Source organism: Anomaloglossus baeobatrachus, unplaced genomic scaffold (genome assembly GCF_048569485.1).
Source record: "Anomaloglossus baeobatrachus isolate aAnoBae1 unplaced genomic scaffold, aAnoBae1.hap1 Scaffold_2934, whole genome shotgun sequence".
NCBI classification, from domain to species: Eukaryota; Metazoa; Chordata; class Amphibia; order Anura; family Aromobatidae; genus Anomaloglossus; species Anomaloglossus baeobatrachus.
The window spans coordinates 85,298-103,687 of NW_027442380.1; the positions used below are offsets into that span (position 1 = coordinate 85,298).

An 18,390-nucleotide genomic window follows, 5' to 3' on the forward strand; every position below is an offset into this window, starting at 1 on the left:
CCCTGCCCTCTGTACCTTTCTCACCACCCGCTTCCCTTCTCCTGTCATCCCCCTACCACCCGGGAAAAAAAGAGATTGCCCCCTCCTTCCACTAGCCCACCCTCCCACCCAAAGAACAACTTCTTCTGCGCAGCTTGTTTTCTAGGCAGCAGCGCTATTGTGATGTCATCGGGGGGCATTGTGACAAGCCGCCAGTGTTCCGTCTCTTCATGTTGTGCACTGTTCAAACCGAAAATACATCAACAGGCAGGCTACAGAAAAGCTTACTAACAAAGGTTAGAGAGGGGCTTTCTCAGAGGGCTTTTTACAGTTTGTCTATTCCCAATTAGCCGGTTTAGTATACTTAATGAAAGTACTAATTCTTTCATAGGCCGCCCATTCTTAGTATTTGACGTTCAGGTAACAACAGGTAACTTTATTTGGAGTGGAAGCAGAGAGATAACACCAGATGCCAATTGTAGATCCTCTCACACCTGTGGTCACTGCAGCATCTGACTCCACTTTGTCCAAAAGGGATCTATTCCATTCAATTACACATGATCTAGATTAGACTGACAACAAGATACTGCACGGGACATAGCAGAGTTGGTGAAGTTGAGTGGTGATGAGTTTGCTATTTGGATGAATAAAGCAAGTAAAAAGTGTGTTAGATAAAAATTCATTTCAATTCGCTAATCGGGCTAATATGAATCAGGTGAATCGAGTTCTGCTTTTGGAAACTGGGTTAAGAAGGGGTGCACCGTTCCTGGAGGTACTGCAATACCAGGTCAATGCGTGGAGTGGACAGAGCAAGCTCTTTTTCCATCTCCCTGTTCTAAAAATCCATTTAATATATGGTCCCCAGATAGGGGACGTATCAGATATTAAACTGATAAGAACAGATACTACACTTGATCTTAGCCAAAAGGCCGAGAAGCGATAACCAGAATTGGTTTGGGCCTCGAGTGGCACCCTGGCCTATGCCGGACACATCTTAGGGAGAGAGAGCGAGAGGGAGACAAACCCACGCCTACACAAGACATTTTGTCACCCAAGCCAACCCTTGAAAAGGCTGCTTTGCAGAGCAAAAACAAGAAGAATGGTGCGTTTTGCAGCCGCCGCCCACTGCAATGAATCTGAATAACTCCTCCTTTAGGGCGCAAGCAACTCCCCTCCCCCTTGCAGTCTTTCCAATTCACGATACAAAAAGACGGACAGGACAGGTTGCCTGACTTTCCGTCACTGCCACCCTTTGCCATCCTTACCCGTAGAAAGCCCTTTCATCATCCCCAAACCCTAATCTTTTCCCTTTCCTTCCCAGCCCCCAAACCCTGCCCTCTGTACCTTTCTCACCACCCGCTTCCCTTCTCCTGTCATCCCCCTACCACCCGGGAAAAAAAGAGATTGCCCCCTCCTTCCACTAGCCCACCCTCCCACCCAAAGAACAACTTCTTCTGCGCAGCTTGTTTTCTAGGCAGCAGCGCTATTGTGATGTCATCGGGGGGCATTGTGACAAGCCGCCAGTGTTCCGTCTCTTCATGTTGTGCACTGTTCAAACCGAAAATACATCAACAGGCAGGCTACAGAAAAGCTTACTAACAAAGGTTAGAGAGGGGCTTTCTCAGAGGGCTTTTTACAGTTTGTCTATTCCCAATTAGCCGGTTTAGTATACTTAATGAAAGTACTAATTCTTTCATAGGCCGCCCATTCTTAGTATTTGACGTTCAGGTAACAACAGGTAACTTTATTTGGAGTGGAAGCAGAGAGATAACACCAGATGCCAATTGTAGATCCTCTCACACCTGTGGTCACTGCAGCATCTGACTCCACTTTGTCCAAAAGGGATCTATTCCATTCAATTACACATGATCTAGATTAGACTGACAACAAGATACTGCACGGGACATAGCAGAGTTGGTGAAGTTGAGTGGTGATGAGTTTGCTATTTGGATGAATAAAGCAAGTAAAAAGTGTGTTAGATAAAAATTCATTTCAATTCGCTAATCGGGCTAATATGAATCAGGTGAATCGAGTTCTGCTTTTGGAAACTGGGTTAAGAAGGGGTGCACCGTTCCTGGAGGTACTGCAATACCAGGTCAATGCGTGGAGTGGACAGAGCAAGCTCTTTTTCCATCTCCCTGTTCTAAAAATCCATTTAATATATGGTCCCCAGATAGGGGACGTATCAGATATTAAACTGATAAGAACAGATACTACACTTGATCTTAGCCAAAAGGCCGAGAAGCGATAACCAGAATTGGTTTGGGCCTCGAGTGGCACCCTGGCCTATGCCGGACACATCTTAGGGAGAGAGAGCGAGAGGGAGACAAACCCACGCCTACACAAGACATTTTGTCACCCAAGCCAACCCTTGAAAAGGCTGCTTTGCAGAGCAAAAACAAGAAGAATGGTGCGTTTTGCAGCCGCCGCCCACTGCAATGAATCTGAATAACTCCTCCTTTAGGGCGCAAGCAACTCCCCTCCCCCTTGCAGTCTTTCCAATTCACGATACAAAAAGACGGACAGGACAGGTTGCCTGACTTTCCGTCACTGCCACCCTTTGCCATCCTTACCCGTAGAAAGCCCTTTCATCATCCCCAAACCCTAATCTTTTCCCTTTCCTTCCCAGCCCCCAAACCCTGCCCTCTGTACCTTTCTCACCACCCGCTTCCCTTCTCCTGTCATCCCCCTACCACCCGGGAAAAAAAGAGATTGCCCCCTCCTTCCACTAGCCCACCCTCCCACCCAAAGAACAACTTCTTCTGCGCAGCTTGTTTTCTAGGCAGCAGCGCTATTGTGATGTCATCGGGGGGCATTGTGACAAGCCGCCAGTGTTCCGTCTCTTCATGTTGTGCACTGTTCAAACCGAAAATACATCAACAGGCAGGCTACAGAAAAGCTTACTAACAAAGGTTAGAGAGGGGCTTTCTCAGAGGGCTTTTTACAGTTTGTCTATTCCCAATTAGCCGGTTTAGTATACTTAATGAAAGTACTAATTCTTTCATAGGCCGCCCATTCTTAGTATTTGACGTTCAGGTAACAACAGGTAACTTTATTTGGAGTGGAAGCAGAGAGATAACACCAGATGCCAATTGTAGATCCTCTCACACCTGTGGTCACTGCAGCATCTGACTCCACTTTGTCCAAAAGGGATCTATTCCATTCAATTACACATGATCTAGATTAGACTGACAACAAGATACTGCACGGGACATAGCAGAGTTGGTGAAGTTGAGTGGTGATGAGTTTGCTATTTGGATGAATAAAGCAAGTAAAAAGTGTGTTAGATAAAAATTCATTTCAATTCGCTAATCGGGCTAATATGAATCAGGTGAATCGAGTTCTGCTTTTGGAAACTGGGTTAAGAAGGGGTGCACCGTTCCTGGAGGTACTGCAATACCAGGTCAATGCGTGGAGTGGACAGAGCAAGCTCTTTTTCCATCTCCCTGTTCTAAAAATCCATTTAATATATGGTCCCCAGATAGGGGACGTATCAGATATTAAACTGATAAGAACAGATACTACACTTGATCTTAGCCAAAAGGCCGAGAAGCGATAACCAGAATTGGTTTGGGCCTCGAGTGGCACCCTGGCCTATGCCGGACACATCTTAGGGAGAGAGAGCGAGAGGGAGACAAACCCACGCCTACACAAGACATTTTGTCACCCAAGCCAACCCTTGAAAAGGCTGCTTTGCAGAGCAAAAACAAGAAGAATGGTGCGTTTTGCAGCCGCCGCCCACTGCAATGAATCTGAATAACTCCTCCTTTAGGGCGCAAGCAACTCCCCTCCCCCTTGCAGTCTTTCCAATTCACGATACAAAAAGACGGACAGGACAGGTTGCCTGACTTTCCGTCACTGCCACCCTTTGCCATCCTTACCCGTAGAAAGCCCTTTCATCATCCCCAAACCCTAATCTTTTCCCTTTCCTTCCCAGCCCCCAAACCCTGCCCTCTGTACCTTTCTCACCACCCGCTTCCCTTCTCCTGTCATCCCCCTACCACCCGGGAAAAAAAGAGATTGCCCCCTCCTTCCACTAGCCCACCCTCCCACCCAAAGAACAACTTCTTCTGCGCAGCTTGTTTTCTAGGCAGCAGCGCTATTGTGATGTCATCGGGGGGCATTGTGACAAGCCGCCAGTGTTCCGTCTCTTCATGTTGTGCACTGTTCAAACCGAAAATACATCAACAGGCAGGCTACAGAAAAGCTTACTAACAAAGGTTAGAGAGGGGCTTTCTCAGAGGGCTTTTTACAGTTTGTCTATTCCCAATTAGCCGGTTTAGTATACTTAATGAAAGTACTAATTCTTTCATAGGCCGCCCATTCTTAGTATTTGACGTTCAGGTAACAACAGGTAACTTTATTTGGAGTGGAAGCAGAGAGATAACACCAGATGCCAATTGTAGATCCTCTCACACCTGTGGTCACTGCAGCATCTGACTCCACTTTGTCCAAAAGGGATCTATTCCATTCAATTACACATGATCTAGATTAGACTGACAACAAGATACTGCACGGGACATAGCAGAGTTGGTGAAGTTGAGTGGTGATGAGTTTGCTATTTGGATGAATAAAGCAAGTAAAAAGTGTGTTAGATAAAAATTCATTTCAATTCGCTAATCGGGCTAATATGAATCAGGTGAATCGAGTTCTGCTTTTGGAAACTGGGTTAAGAAGGGGTGCACCGTTCCTGGAGGTACTGCAATACCAGGTCAATGCGTGGAGTGGACAGAGCAAGCTCTTTTTCCATCTCCCTGTTCTAAAAATCCATTTAATATATGGTCCCCAGATAGGGGACGTATCAGATATTAAACTGATAAGAACAGATACTACACTTGATCTTAGCCAAAAGGCCGAGAAGCGATAACCAGAATTGGTTTGGGCCTCGAGTGGCACCCTGGCCTATGCCGGACACATCTTAGGGAGAGAGAGCGAGAGGGAGACAAACCCACGCCTACACAAGACATTTTGTCACCCAAGCCAACCCTTGAAAAGGCTGCTTTGCAGAGCAAAAACAAGAAGAATGGTGCGTTTTGCAGCCGCCGCCCACTGCAATGAATCTGAATAACTCCTCCTTTAGGGCGCAAGCAACTCCCCTCCCCCTTGCAGTCTTTCCAATTCACGATACAAAAAGACGGACAGGACAGGTTGCCTGACTTTCCGTCACTGCCACCCTTTGCCATCCTTACCCGTAGAAAGCCCTTTCATCATCCCCAAACCCTAATCTTTTCCCTTTCCTTCCCAGCCCCCAAACCCTGCCCTCTGTACCTTTCTCACCACCCGCTTCCCTTCTCCTGTCATCCCCCTACCACCCGGGAAAAAAAGAGATTGCCCCCTCCTTCCACTAGCCCACCCTCCCACCCAAAGAACAACTTCTTCTGCGCAGCTTGTTTTCTAGGCAGCAGCGCTATTGTGATGTCATCGGGGGGCATTGTGACAAGCCGCCAGTGTTCCGTCTCTTCATGTTGTGCACTGTTCAAACCGAAAATACATCAACAGGCAGGCTACAGAAAAGCTTACTAACAAAGGTTAGAGAGGGGCTTTCTCAGAGGGCTTTTTACAGTTTGTCTATTCCCAATTAGCCGGTTTAGTATACTTAATGAAAGTACTAATTCTTTCATAGGCCGCCCATTCTTAGTATTTGACGTTCAGGTAACAACAGGTAACTTTATTTGGAGTGGAAGCAGAGAGATAACACCAGATGCCAATTGTAGATCCTCTCACACCTGTGGTCACTGCAGCATCTGACTCCACTTTGTCCAAAAGGGATCTATTCCATTCAATTACACATGATCTAGATTAGACTGACAACAAGATACTGCACGGGACATAGCAGAGTTGGTGAAGTTGAGTGGTGATGAGTTTGCTATTTGGATGAATAAAGCAAGTAAAAAGTGTGTTAGATAAAAATTCATTTCAATTCGCTAATCGGGCTAATATGAATCAGGTGAATCGAGTTCTGCTTTTGGAAACTGGGTTAAGAAGGGGTGCACCGTTCCTGGAGGTACTGCAATACCAGGTCAATGCGTGGAGTGGACAGAGCAAGCTCTTTTTCCATCTCCCTGTTCTAAAAATCCATTTAATATATGGTCCCCAGATAGGGGACGTATCAGATATTAAACTGATAAGAACAGATACTACACTTGATCTTAGCCAAAAGGCCGAGAAGCGATAACCAGAATTGGTTTGGGCCTCGAGTGGCACCCTGGCCTATGCCGGACACATCTTAGGGAGAGAGAGCGAGAGGGAGACAAACCCACGCCTACACAAGACATTTTGTCACCCAAGCCAACCCTTGAAAAGGCTGCTTTGCAGAGCAAAAACAAGAAGAATGGTGCGTTTTGCAGCCGCCGCCCACTGCAATGAATCTGAATAACTCCTCCTTTAGGGCGCAAGCAACTCCCCTCCCCCTTGCAGTCTTTCCAATTCACGATACAAAAAGACGGACAGGACAGGTTGCCTGACTTTCCGTCACTGCCACCCTTTGCCATCCTTACCCGTAGAAAGCCCTTTCATCATCCCCAAACCCTAATCTTTTCCCTTTCCTTCCCAGCCCCCAAACCCTGCCCTCTGTACCTTTCTCACCACCCGCTTCCCTTCTCCTGTCATCCCCCTACCACCCGGGAAAAAAAGAGATTGCCCCCTCCTTCCACTAGCCCACCCTCCCACCCAAAGAACAACTTCTTCTGCGCAGCTTGTTTTCTAGGCAGCAGCGCTATTGTGATGTCATCGGGGGGCATTGTGACAAGCCGCCAGTGTTCCGTCTCTTCATGTTGTGCACTGTTCAAACCGAAAATACATCAACAGGCAGGCTACAGAAAAGCTTACTAACAAAGGTTAGAGAGGGGCTTTCTCAGAGGGCTTTTTACAGTTTGTCTATTCCCAATTAGCCGGTTTAGTATACTTAATGAAAGTACTAATTCTTTCATAGGCCGCCCATTCTTAGTATTTGACGTTCAGGTAACAACAGGTAACTTTATTTGGAGTGGAAGCAGAGAGATAACACCAGATGCCAATTGTAGATCCTCTCACACCTGTGGTCACTGCAGCATCTGACTCCACTTTGTCCAAAAGGGATCTATTCCATTCAATTACACATGATCTAGATTAGACTGACAACAAGATACTGCACGGGACATAGCAGAGTTGGTGAAGTTGAGTGGTGATGAGTTTGCTATTTGGATGAATAAAGCAAGTAAAAAGTGTGTTAGATAAAAATTCATTTCAATTCGCTAATCGGGCTAATATGAATCAGGTGAATCGAGTTCTGCTTTTGGAAACTGGGTTAAGAAGGGGTGCACCGTTCCTGGAGGTACTGCAATACCAGGTCAATGCGTGGAGTGGACAGAGCAAGCTCTTTTTCCATCTCCCTGTTCTAAAAATCCATTTAATATATGGTCCCCAGATAGGGGACGTATCAGATATTAAACTGATAAGAACAGATACTACACTTGATCTTAGCCAAAAGGCCGAGAAGCGATAACCAGAATTGGTTTGGGCCTCGAGTGGCACCCTGGCCTATGCCGGACACATCTTAGGGAGAGAGAGCGAGAGGGAGACAAACCCACGCCTACACAAGACATTTTGTCACCCAAGCCAACCCTTGAAAAGGCTGCTTTGCAGAGCAAAAACAAGAAGAATGGTGCGTTTTGCAGCCGCCGCCCACTGCAATGAATCTGAATAACTCCTCCTTTAGGGCGCAAGCAACTCCCCTCCCCCTTGCAGTCTTTCCAATTCACGATACAAAAAGACGGACAGGACAGGTTGCCTGACTTTCCGTCACTGCCACCCTTTGCCATCCTTACCCGTAGAAAGCCCTTTCATCATCCCCAAACCCTAATCTTTTCCCTTTCCTTCCCAGCCCCCAAACCCTGCCCTCTGTACCTTTCTCACCACCCGCTTCCCTTCTCCTGTCATCCCCCTACCACCCGGGAAAAAAAGAGATTGCCCCCTCCTTCCACTAGCCCACCCTCCCACCCAAAGAACAACTTCTTCTGCGCAGCTTGTTTTCTAGGCAGCAGCGCTATTGTGATGTCATCGGGGGGCATTGTGACAAGCCGCCAGTGTTCCGTCTCTTCATGTTGTGCACTGTTCAAACCGAAAATACATCAACAGGCAGGCTACAGAAAAGCTTACTAACAAAGGTTAGAGAGGGGCTTTCTCAGAGGGCTTTTTACAGTTTGTCTATTCCCAATTAGCCGGTTTAGTATACTTAATGAAAGTACTAATTCTTTCATAGGCCGCCCATTCTTAGTATTTGACGTTCAGGTAACAACAGGTAACTTTATTTGGAGTGGAAGCAGAGAGATAACACCAGATGCCAATTGTAGATCCTCTCACACCTGTGGTCACTGCAGCATCTGACTCCACTTTGTCCAAAAGGGATCTATTCCATTCAATTACACATGATCTAGATTAAACTGACAACAAGATACTGCACGGGACATAGCAGAGTTGGTGAAGTTGAGTGGTGATGAGTTTGCTATTTGGATGAATAAAGCAAGTAAAAAGTGTGTTAGATAAAAATTCATTTCAATTCGCTAATCAGGCTAATATGAATCAGGTGAATCGAGTTCTGCTTTTGGAAACTGGGTTAAGAAGGGGTGCACCGTTCCTGGAGGTACTGCAATACCAGGTCAATGCGTGGAGTGGACAGAGCAAGCTCTTTTTCCATCTCCCTGTTCTAAAAATCCATTTAATATATGGTCCCCAGATAGGGGACGTATCAGATATTAAACTGATAAGAACAGATACTACACTTGATCTTAGCCAAAAGGCCGAGAAGCGATAACCAGAATTGGTTTGGGCCTCGAGTGGCACCCTGGCCTATGCCGGACACATCTTAGGGAGAGAGAGCGAGAGGGAGACAAACCCACGCCTACACAAGACATTTTGTCACCCAAGCCAACCCTTGAAAAGGCTGCTTTGCAGAGCAAAAACAAGAAGAATGGTGCGTTTTGCAGCCGCCGCCCACTGCAATGAATCTGAATAACTCCTCCTTTAGGGCGCAAGCAACTCCCCTCCCCCTTGCAGTCTTTCCAATTCACGATACAAAAAGACGGACAGGACAGGTTGCCTGACTTTCCGTCACTGCCACCCTTTGCCATCCTTACCCGTAGAAAGCCCTTTCATCATCCCCAAACCCTAATCTTTTCCCTTTCCTTCCCAGCCCCCAAACCCTGCCCTCTGTACCTTTCTCACCACCCGCTTCCCTTCTCCTGTCATCCCCCTACCACCCGGGAAAAAAAGAGATTGCCCCCTCCTTCCACTAGCCCACCCTCCCACCCAAAGAACAACTTCTTCTGCGCAGCTTGTTTTCTAGGCAGCAGCGCTATTGTGATGTCATCGGGGGGCATTGTGACAAGCCGCCAGTGTTCCGTCTCTTCATGTTGTGCACTGTTCAAACCGAAAATACATCAACAGGCAGGCTACAGAAAAGCTTACTAACAAAGGTTAGAGAGGGGCTTTCTCAGAGGGCTTTTTACAGTTTGTCTATTCCCAATTAGCCGGTTTAGTATACTTAATGAAAGTACTAATTCTTTCATAGGCCGCCCATTCTTAGTATTTGACGTTCAGGTAACAACAGGTAACTTTATTTGGAGTGGAAGCAGAGAGATAACACCAGATGCCAATTGTAGATCCTCTCACACCTGTGGTCACTGCAGCATCTGACTCCACTTTGTCCAAAAGGGATCTATTCCATTCAATTACACATGATCTAGATTAGACTGACAACAAGATACTGCACGGGACATAGCAGAGTTGGTGAAGTTGAGTGGTGATGAGTTTGCTATTTGGATGAATAAAGCAAGTAAAAAGTGTGTTAGATAAAAATTCATTTCAATTCGCTAATCGGGCTAATATGAATCAGGTGAATCGAGTTCTGCTTTTGGAAACTGGGTTAAGAAGGGGTGCACCGTTCCTGGAGGTACTGCAATACCAGGTCAATGCGTGGAGTGGACAGAGCAAGCTCTTTTTCCATCTCCCTGTTCTAAAAATCCATTTAATATATGGTCCCCAGATAGGGGACGTATCAGATATTAAACTGATAAGAACAGATACTACACTTGATCTTAGCCAAAAGGCCGAGAAGCGATAACCAGAATTGGTTTGGGCCTCGAGTGGCACCCTGGCCTATGCCGGACACATCTTAGGGAGAGAGAGCGAGAGGGAGACAAACCCACGCCTACACAAGACATTTTGTCACCCAAGCCAACCCTTGAAAAGGCTGCTTTGCAGAGCAAAAACAAGAAGAATGGTGCGTTTTGCAGCCGCCGCCCACTGCAATGAATCTGAATAACTCCTCCTTTAGGGCGCAAGCAACTCCCCTCCCCCTTGCAGTCTTTCCAATTCACGATACAAAAAGACGGACAGGACAGGTTGCCTGACTTTCCGTCACTGCCACCCTTTGCCATCCTTACCTGTAGAAAGCCCTTTCATCATCCCCAAACCCTAATCTTTTCCCTTTCCTTCCCAGCCCCCAAACCCTGCCCTCTGTACCTTTCTCACCACCCGCTTCCCTTCTCCTGTCATCCCCCTACCACCCGGGAAAAAAAGAGATTGCCCCCTCCTTCCACTAGCCCACCCTCCCACCCAAAGAACAACTTCTTCTGCGCAGCTTGTTTTCTAGGCAGCAGCGCTATTGTGATGTCATCGGGGGGCATTGTGACAAGCCGCCAGTGTTCCGTCTCTTCATGTTGTGCACTGTTCAAACCGAAAATACATCAACAGGCAGGCTACAGAAAAGCTTACTAACAAAGGTTAGAGAGGGGCTTTCTCAGAGGGCTTTTTACAGTTTGTCTATTCCCAATTAGCCGGTTTAGTATACTTAATGAAAGTACTAATTCTTTCATAGGCCGCCCATTCTTAGTATTTGACGTTCAGGTAACAACAGGTAACTTTATTTGGAGTGGAAGCAGAGAGATAACACCAGATGCCAATTGTAGATCCTCTCACACCTGTGGTCACTGCAGCATCTGACTCCACTTTGTCCAAAAGGGATCTATTCCATTCAATTACACATGATCTAGATTAGACTGACAACAAGATACTGCACGGGACATAGCAGAGTTGGTGAAGTTGAGTGGTGATGAGTTTGCTATTTGGATGAATAAAGCAAGTAAAAAGTGTGTTAGATAAAAATTCATTTCAATTCGCTAATCGGGCTAATATGAATCAGGTGAATCGAGTTCTGCTTTTGGAAACTGGGTTAAGAAGGGGTGCACCGTTCCTGGAGGTACTGCAATACCAGGTCAATGCGTGGAGTGGACAGAGCAAGCTCTTTTTCCATCTCCCTGTTCTAAAAATCCATTTAATATATGGTCCCCAGATAGGGGACGTATCAGATATTAAACTGATAAGAACAGATACTACACTTGATCTTAGCCAAAAGGCCGAGAAGCGATAACCAGAATTGGTTTGGGCCTCGAGTGGCACCCTGGCCTATGCCGGACACATCTTAGGGAGAGAGAGCGAGAGGGAGACAAACCCACGCCTACACAAGACATTTTGTCACCCAAGCCAACCCTTGAAAAGGCTGCTTTGCAGAGCAAAAACAAGAAGAATGGTGCGTTTTGCAGCCGCCGCCCACTGCAATGAATCTGAATAACTCCTCCTTTAGGGCGCAAGCAACTCCCCTCCCCCTTGCAGTCTTTCCAATTCACGATACAAAAAGACGGACAGGACAGGTTGCCTGACTTTCCGTCACTGCCACCCTTTGCCATCCTTACCCGTAGAAAGCCCTTTCATCATCCCCAAACCCTAATCTTTTCCCTTTCCTTCCCAGCCCCCAAACCCTGCCCTCTGTACCTTTCTCACCACCCGCTTCCCTTCTCCTGTCATCCCCCTACCACCCGGGAAAAAAAGAGATTGCCCCCTCCTTCCACTAGCCCACCCTCCCACCCAAAGAACAACTTCTTCTGCGCAGCTTGTTTTCTAGGCAGCAGCGCTATTGTGATGTCATCGGGGGGCATTGTGACAAGCCGCCAGTGTTCCGTCTCTTCATGTTGTGCACTGTTCAAACCGAAAATACATCAACAGGCAGGCTACAGAAAAGCTTACTAACAAAGGTTAGAGAGGGGCTTTCTCAGAGGGCTTTTTACAGTTTGTCTATTCCCAATTAGCCGGTTTAGTATACTTAATGAAAGTACTAATTCTTTCATAGGCCGCCCATTCTTAGTATTTGACGTTCAGGTAACAACAGGTAACTTTATTTGGAGTGGAAGCAGAGAGATAACACCAGATGCCAATTGTAGATCCTCTCACACCTGTGGTCACTGCAGCATCTGACTCCACTTTGTCCAAAAGGGATCTATTCCATTCAATTACACATGATCTAGATTAGACTGACAACAAGATACTGCACGGGACATAGCAGAGTTGGTGAAGTTGAGTGGTGATGAGTTTGCTATTTGGATGAATAAAGCAAGTAAAAAGTGTGTTAGATAAAAATTCATTTCAATTCGCTAATCGGGCTAATATGAATCAGGTGAATCGAGTTCTGCTTTTGGAAACTGGGTTAAGAAGGGGTGCACCGTTCCTGGAGGTACTGCAATACCAGGTCAATGCGTGGAGTGGACAGAGCAAGCTCTTTTTCCATCTCCCTGTTCTAAAAATCCATTTAATATATGGTCCCCAGATAGGGGACGTATCAGATATTAAACTGATAAGAACAGATACTACACTTGATCTTAGCCAAAAGGCCGAGAAGCGATAACCAGAATTGGTTTGGGCCTCGAGTGGCACCCTGGCCTATGCCGGACACATCTTAGGGAGAGAGAGCGAGAGGGAGACAAACCCACGCCTACACAAGACATTTTGTCACCCAAGCCAACCCTTGAAAAGGCTGCTTTGCAGAGCAAAAACAAGAAGAATGGTGCGTTTTGCAGCCGCCGCCCACTGCAATGAATCTGAATAACTCCTCCTTTAGGGCGCAAGCAACTCCCCTCCCCCTTGCAGTCTTTCCAATTCACGATACAAAAAGACGGACAGGACAGGTTGCCTGACTTTCCGTCACTGCCACCCTTTGCCATCCTTACCCGTAGAAAGCCCTTTCATCATCCCCAAACCCTAATCTTTTCCCTTTCCTTCCCAGCCCCCAAACCCTGCCCTCTGTACCTTTCTCACCACCCGCTTCCCTTCTCCTGTCATCCCCCTACCACCCGGGAAAAAAAGAGATTGCCCCCTCCTTCCACTAGCCCACCCTCCCACCCAAAGAACAACTTCTTCTGCGCAGCTTGTTTTCTAGGCAGCAGCGCTATTGTGATGTCATCGGGGGGCATTGTGACAAGCCGCCAGTGTTCCGTCTCTTCATGTTGTGCACTGTTCAAACCGAAAATACATCAACAGGCAGGCTACAGAAAAGCTTACTAACAAAGGTTAGAGAGGGGCTTTCTCAGAGGGCTTTTTACAGTTTGTCTATTCCCAATTAGCCGGTTTAGTATACTTAATGAAAGTACTAATTCTTTCATAGGCCGCCCATTCTTAGTATTTGACGTTCAGGTAACAACAGGTAACTTTATTTGGAGTGGAAGCAGAGAGATAACACCAGATGCCAATTGTAGATCCTCTCACACCTGTGGTCACTGCAGCATCTGACTCCACTTTGTCCAAAAGGGATCTATTCCATTCAATTACACATGATCTAGATTAGACTGACAACAAGATACTGCACGGGACATAGCAGAGTTGGTGAAGTTGAGTGGTGATGAGTTTGCTATTTGGATGAATAAAGCAAGTAAAAAGTGTGTTAGATAAAAATTCATTTCAATTCGCTAATCGGGCTAATATGAATCAGGTGAATCGAGTTCTGCTTTTGGAAACTGGGTTAAGAAGGGGTGCACCGTTCCTGGAGGTACTGCAATACCAGGTCAATGCGTGGAGTGGACAGAGCAAGCTCTTTTTCCATCTCCCTGTTCTAAAAATCCATTTAATATATGGTCCCCAGATAGGGGACGTATCAGATATTAAACTGATAAGAACAGATACTACACTTGATCTTAGCCAAAAGGCCGAGAAGCGATAACCAGAATTGGTTTGGGCCTCGAGTGGCACCCTGGCCTATGCCGGACACATCTTAGGGAGAGAGAGCGAGAGGGAGACAAACCCACGCCTACACAAGACATTTTGTCACCCAAGCCAACCCTTGAAAAGGCTGCTTTGCAGAGCAAAAACAAGAAGAATGGTGCGTTTTGCAGCCGCCGCCCACTGCAATGAATCTGAATAACTCCTCCTTTAGGGCGCAAGCAACTCCCCTCCCCCTTGCAGTCTTTCCAATTCACGATACAAAAAGACGGACAGGACAGGTTGCCTGACTTTCCGTCACTGCCACCCTTTGCCATCCTTACCCGTAGAAAGCCCTTTCATCATCCCCAAACCCTAATCTTTTCCCTTTCCTTCCCAGCCCCCAAACCCTGCCCTCTGTACCTTTCTCACCACCCGCTTCCCTTCTCCTGTCATCCCCCTACCACCCGGGAAAAAAAGAGATTGCCCCCTCCTTCCACTAGCCCACCCTCCCACCCAAAGAACAACTTCTTCTGCGCAGCTTGTTTTCTAGGCAGCAGCGCTATTGTGATGTCATCGGGGGGCATTGTGACAAGCCGCCAGTGTTCCGTCTCTTCATGTTGTGCACTGTTCAAACCGAAAATACATCAACAGGCAGGCTACAGAAAAGCTTACTAACAAAGGTTAGAGAGGGGCTTTCTCAGAGGGCTTTTTACAGTTTGTCTATTCCCAATTAGCCGGTTTAGTATACTTAATGAAAGTACTAATTCTTTCATAGGCCGCCCATTCTTAGTATTTGACGTTCAGGTAACAACAGGTAACTTTATTTGGAGTGGAAGCAGAGAGATAACACCAGATGCCAATTGTAGATCCTCTCACACCTGTGGTCACTGCAGCATCTGACTCCACTTTGTCCAAAAGGGATCTATTCCATTCAATTACACATGATCTAGATTAGACTGACAACAAGATACTGCACGGGACATAGCAGAGTTGGTGAAGTTGAGTGGTGATGAGTTTGCTATTTGGATGAATAAAGCAAGTAAAAAGTGTGTTAGATAAAAATTCATTTCAATTCGCTAATCGGGCTAATATGAATCAGGTGAATCGAGTTCTGCTTTTGGAAACTGGGTTAAGAAGGGGTGCACCGTTCCTGGAGGTACTGCAATACCAGGTCAATGCGTGGAGTGGACAGAGCAAGCTCTTTTTCCATCTCCCTGTTCTAAAAATCCATTTAATATATGGTCCCCAGATAGGGGACGTATCAGATATTAAACTGATAAGAACAGATACTACACTTGATCTTAGCCAAAAGGCCGAGAAGCGATAACCAGAATTGGTTTGGGCCTCGAGTGGCACCCTGGCCTATGCCGGACACATCTTAGGGAGAGAGAGCGAGAGGGAGACAAACCCACGCCTACACAAGACATTTTGTCACCCAAGCCAACCCTTGAAAAGGCTGCTTTGCAGAGCAAAAACAAGAAGAATGGTGCGTTTTGCAGCCGCCGCCCACTGCAATGAATCTGAATAACTCCTCCTTTAGGGCGCAAGCAACTCCCCTCCCCCTTGCAGTCTTTCCAATTCACGATACAAAAAGACGGACAGGACAGGTTGCCTGACTTTCCGTCACTGCCACCCTTTGCCATCCTTACCCGTAGAAAGCCCTTTCATCATCCCCAAACCCTAATCTTTTCCCTTTCCTTCCCAGCCCCCAAACCCTGCCCTCTGTACCTTTCTCACCACCCGCTTCCCTTCTCCTGTCATCCCCCTACCACCCGGGAAAAAAAGAGATTGCCCCCTCCTTCCACTAGCCCACCCTCCCACCCAAAGAACAACTTCTTCTGCGCAGCTTGTTTTCTAGGCAGCAGCGCTATTGTGATGTCATCGGGGGGCATTGTGACAAGCCGCCAGTGTTCCGTCTCTTCATGTTGTGCACTGTTCAAACCGAAAATACATCAACAGGCAGGCTACAGAAAAGCTTACTAACAAAGGTTAGAGAGGGGCTTTCTCAGAGGGCTTTTTACAGTTTGTCTATTCCCAATTAGCCGGTTTAGTATACTTAATGAAAGTACTAATTCTTTCATAGGCCGCCCATTCTTAGTATTTGACGTTCAGGTAACAACAGGTAACTTTATTTGGAGTGGAAGCAGAGAGATGACACCAGATGCCAATTGTAGATCCTCTCACACCTGTGGTCACTGCAGCATCTGACTCCACTTTGTCCAAAAGGGATCTATTCCATTCAATTACACATGATCTAGATTAGACTGACAACAAGATACTGCACGGGACATAGCAGAGTTGGTGAAGTTGAGTGGTGATGAGTTTGCTATTTGGATGAATAAAGCAAGTAAAAAGTGTGTTAGATAAAAATTCATTTCAATTCGCTAATCGGGCTAATATGAATCAGGTGAATCGAGTTCTGCTTTTGGAAACTGGGTTAAGAAGGGGTGCACCGTTCCTGGAGGTACTGCAATACCAGGTCAATGCGTGGAGTGGACAGAGCAAGCTCTTTTTCCATCTCCCTGTTCTAAAAATCCATTTAATATATGGTCCCCAGATAGGGGACGTATCAGATATTAAACTGATAAGAACAGATGAGATTTCATCCGCAATTTTCAGAATCAAGGTAGCCCCGAAGGCCAGCAGGCCACCACACAAAAGCGCAGTGCCTGGGTGATCGCCTCCCGAGCCCAGGAACCACCAGCCACAAAGGGACGTAAGCACCAAAAGGCGCAACAATCCCCGAGGCCGGCGGTTGTGCAAGCCCGGGCCCCTCCCAGCCAAGACCAAGGCAAACCCAATGAAGGGACTACACCTGATCTTAGCCAAAAGGCCGAGAAGCGATAACCAGAATTGGTTTGGGCCTCGAGTGGCACCCTGGCCTATGCCGGACACATCTTAGGGAGAGAGAGCGAGAGGGAGACAAACCCACGCCTACACAAGACATTTTGTCACCCAAGCCAACCCTTGAAAAGGCTGCTTTGCAGAGCAAAAACAAGAAGAATGGTGCGTTTTGCAGCCGCCGCCCACTGCAATGAATCTGAATAACTCCTCCTTTAGGGCGCAAGCAACTCCCCTCCCCCTTGCAGTCTTTCCAATTCACGATACAAAAAGACGGACAGGACAGGTTGCCTGACTTTCCGTCACTGCCACCCTTTGCCATCCTTACCCGTAGAAAGCCCTTTCATCATCCCCAAACCCTAATCTTTTCCCTTTCCTTCCCAGCCCCCAAACCCTGCCCTCTGTACCTTTCTCACCACCCGCTTCCCTTCTCCTGTCATCCCCCTACCACCCGGGAAAAAAAGAGATTGCCCCCTCCTTCCACTAGCCCACCCTCCCACCCAAAGAACAACTTCTTCTGCGCAGCTTGTTTTCTAGGCAGCAGCGCTATTGTGATGTCATCGGGGGGCATTGTGACAAGCCGCCAGTGTTCCGTCTCTTCATGTTGTGCACTGTTCAAACCGAAAATACATCAACAGGCAGGCTACAGAAAAGCTTACTAACAAAGGTTAGAGAGGGGCTTTCTCAGAGGGCTTTTTACAGTTTGTCTATTCCCAATTAGCCGGTTTAGTATACTTAATGAAAGTACTAATTCTTTCATAGGCCGCCCATTCTTAGTATTTGACGTTCAGGTAACAACAGGTAACTTTATTTGGAGTGGAAGCAGAGAGATAACACCAGATGCCAATTGTAGATCCTCTCACACCTGTGGTCACTGCAGCATCTGACTCCACTTTGTCCAAAAGGGATCTATTCCATTCAATTACACATGATCTAGATTAGACTGACAACAAGATACTGCACGGGACATAGCAGAGTTGGTGAAGTTGAGTGGTGATGAGTTTGCTATTTGGATGAATAAAGCAAGTAAAAAGTGTGTTAGATAAAAATTCATTTCAATTCGCTAATCGGGCTAATATGAATCAGGTGAATCGAGTTCTGCTTTTGGAAACTGGGTTAAGAAGGGGTGCACCGTTCCTGGAGGTACTGCAATACCAGGTCAATGCGTGGAGTGGACAGAGCAAGCTCTTTTTCCATCTCCCTGTTCTAAAAATCCATTTAATATATGGTCCCCAGATAGGGGACGTATCAGATATTAAACTGATAAGAACAGATACTACACTTGATCTTAGCCAAAAGGCCGAGAAGCGATAACCAGAATTGGTTTGGGCCTCGAGTGGCACCCTGGCCTATGCCGGACACATCTTAGGGAGAGAGAGCGAGAGGGAGACAAACCCACGCCTACACAAGACATTTTGTCACCCAAGCCAACCCTTGAAAAGGCTGCTTTGCAGAGCAAAAACAAGAAGAATGGTGCGTTTTGCAGCCGCCGCCCACTGCAATGAATCTGAATAACTCCTCCTTTAGGGCGCAAGCAAATCCCCTCCCCCTTGCAGTCTTTCCAAT

At 46.8% G+C, this 18,390-nt stretch overlaps 14 non-coding genes across 14 annotated transcripts; all 14 read right to left on the reverse strand.

The window, feature by feature from the left end:
- Window positions 1-729: 729 nt before the first annotated feature.
- LOC142267052 (U2 spliceosomal RNA) lies at window positions 730-920 on the reverse strand. The gene has a single exon (XR_012733008.1). It is a non-coding gene; the product is annotated as a U2 spliceosomal RNA (small nuclear RNA).
- Window positions 921-2,037: 1,117 nt separating this feature from the next.
- LOC142267053 (U2 spliceosomal RNA) lies at window positions 2,038-2,228 on the reverse strand. The gene has a single exon (XR_012733009.1). It is a non-coding gene; the product is annotated as a U2 spliceosomal RNA (small nuclear RNA).
- Window positions 2,229-3,345: 1,117 nt separating this feature from the next.
- LOC142267054 (U2 spliceosomal RNA) lies at window positions 3,346-3,536 on the reverse strand. The gene has a single exon (XR_012733010.1). It is a non-coding gene; the product is annotated as a U2 spliceosomal RNA (small nuclear RNA).
- A 1,117-nt stretch (window positions 3,537-4,653) lies between these two features.
- Window positions 4,654-4,844, reverse strand: LOC142267056 (U2 spliceosomal RNA). Its single transcript, XR_012733011.1, has one exon. It is a non-coding gene; the product is annotated as a U2 spliceosomal RNA (small nuclear RNA).
- A 1,117-nt stretch (window positions 4,845-5,961) lies between these two features.
- LOC142267058 (U2 spliceosomal RNA) lies at window positions 5,962-6,152 on the reverse strand. The gene has a single exon (XR_012733013.1). It is a non-coding gene; the product is annotated as a U2 spliceosomal RNA (small nuclear RNA).
- A 1,117-nt stretch (window positions 6,153-7,269) lies between these two features.
- LOC142267059 (U2 spliceosomal RNA) lies at window positions 7,270-7,460 on the reverse strand. The gene has a single exon (XR_012733014.1). It is a non-coding gene; the product is annotated as a U2 spliceosomal RNA (small nuclear RNA).
- A 1,117-nt stretch (window positions 7,461-8,577) lies between these two features.
- Window positions 8,578-8,768, reverse strand: LOC142267060 (U2 spliceosomal RNA). Its single transcript, XR_012733015.1, has one exon. It is a non-coding gene; the product is annotated as a U2 spliceosomal RNA (small nuclear RNA).
- Window positions 8,769-9,885: 1,117 nt separating this feature from the next.
- Window positions 9,886-10,076, reverse strand: LOC142267061 (U2 spliceosomal RNA). Its single transcript, XR_012733016.1, has one exon. It is a non-coding gene; the product is annotated as a U2 spliceosomal RNA (small nuclear RNA).
- Window positions 10,077-11,193: 1,117 nt separating this feature from the next.
- LOC142267062 (U2 spliceosomal RNA) lies at window positions 11,194-11,384 on the reverse strand. Its single transcript, XR_012733017.1, has one exon. It is a non-coding gene; the product is annotated as a U2 spliceosomal RNA (small nuclear RNA).
- Window positions 11,385-12,501: 1,117 nt separating this feature from the next.
- LOC142267063 (U2 spliceosomal RNA) lies at window positions 12,502-12,692 on the reverse strand. The gene has a single exon (XR_012733018.1). It is a non-coding gene; the product is annotated as a U2 spliceosomal RNA (small nuclear RNA).
- Window positions 12,693-13,809: 1,117 nt separating this feature from the next.
- Window positions 13,810-14,000, reverse strand: LOC142267064 (U2 spliceosomal RNA). Its single transcript, XR_012733019.1, has one exon. It is a non-coding gene; the product is annotated as a U2 spliceosomal RNA (small nuclear RNA).
- A 1,117-nt stretch (window positions 14,001-15,117) lies between these two features.
- On the reverse strand, window positions 15,118-15,308 carry LOC142267065 (U2 spliceosomal RNA). The gene has a single exon (XR_012733020.1). It is a non-coding gene; the product is annotated as a U2 spliceosomal RNA (small nuclear RNA).
- A 1,117-nt stretch (window positions 15,309-16,425) lies between these two features.
- LOC142267096 (U2 spliceosomal RNA) lies at window positions 16,426-16,609 on the reverse strand. The gene has a single exon (XR_012733046.1). It is a non-coding gene; the product is annotated as a U2 spliceosomal RNA (small nuclear RNA).
- A 1,336-nt stretch (window positions 16,610-17,945) lies between these two features.
- Window positions 17,946-18,136, reverse strand: LOC142267067 (U2 spliceosomal RNA). The gene has a single exon (XR_012733021.1). It is a non-coding gene; the product is annotated as a U2 spliceosomal RNA (small nuclear RNA).
- Between the last annotated feature and the right edge of the window lie 254 nt (window positions 18,137-18,390).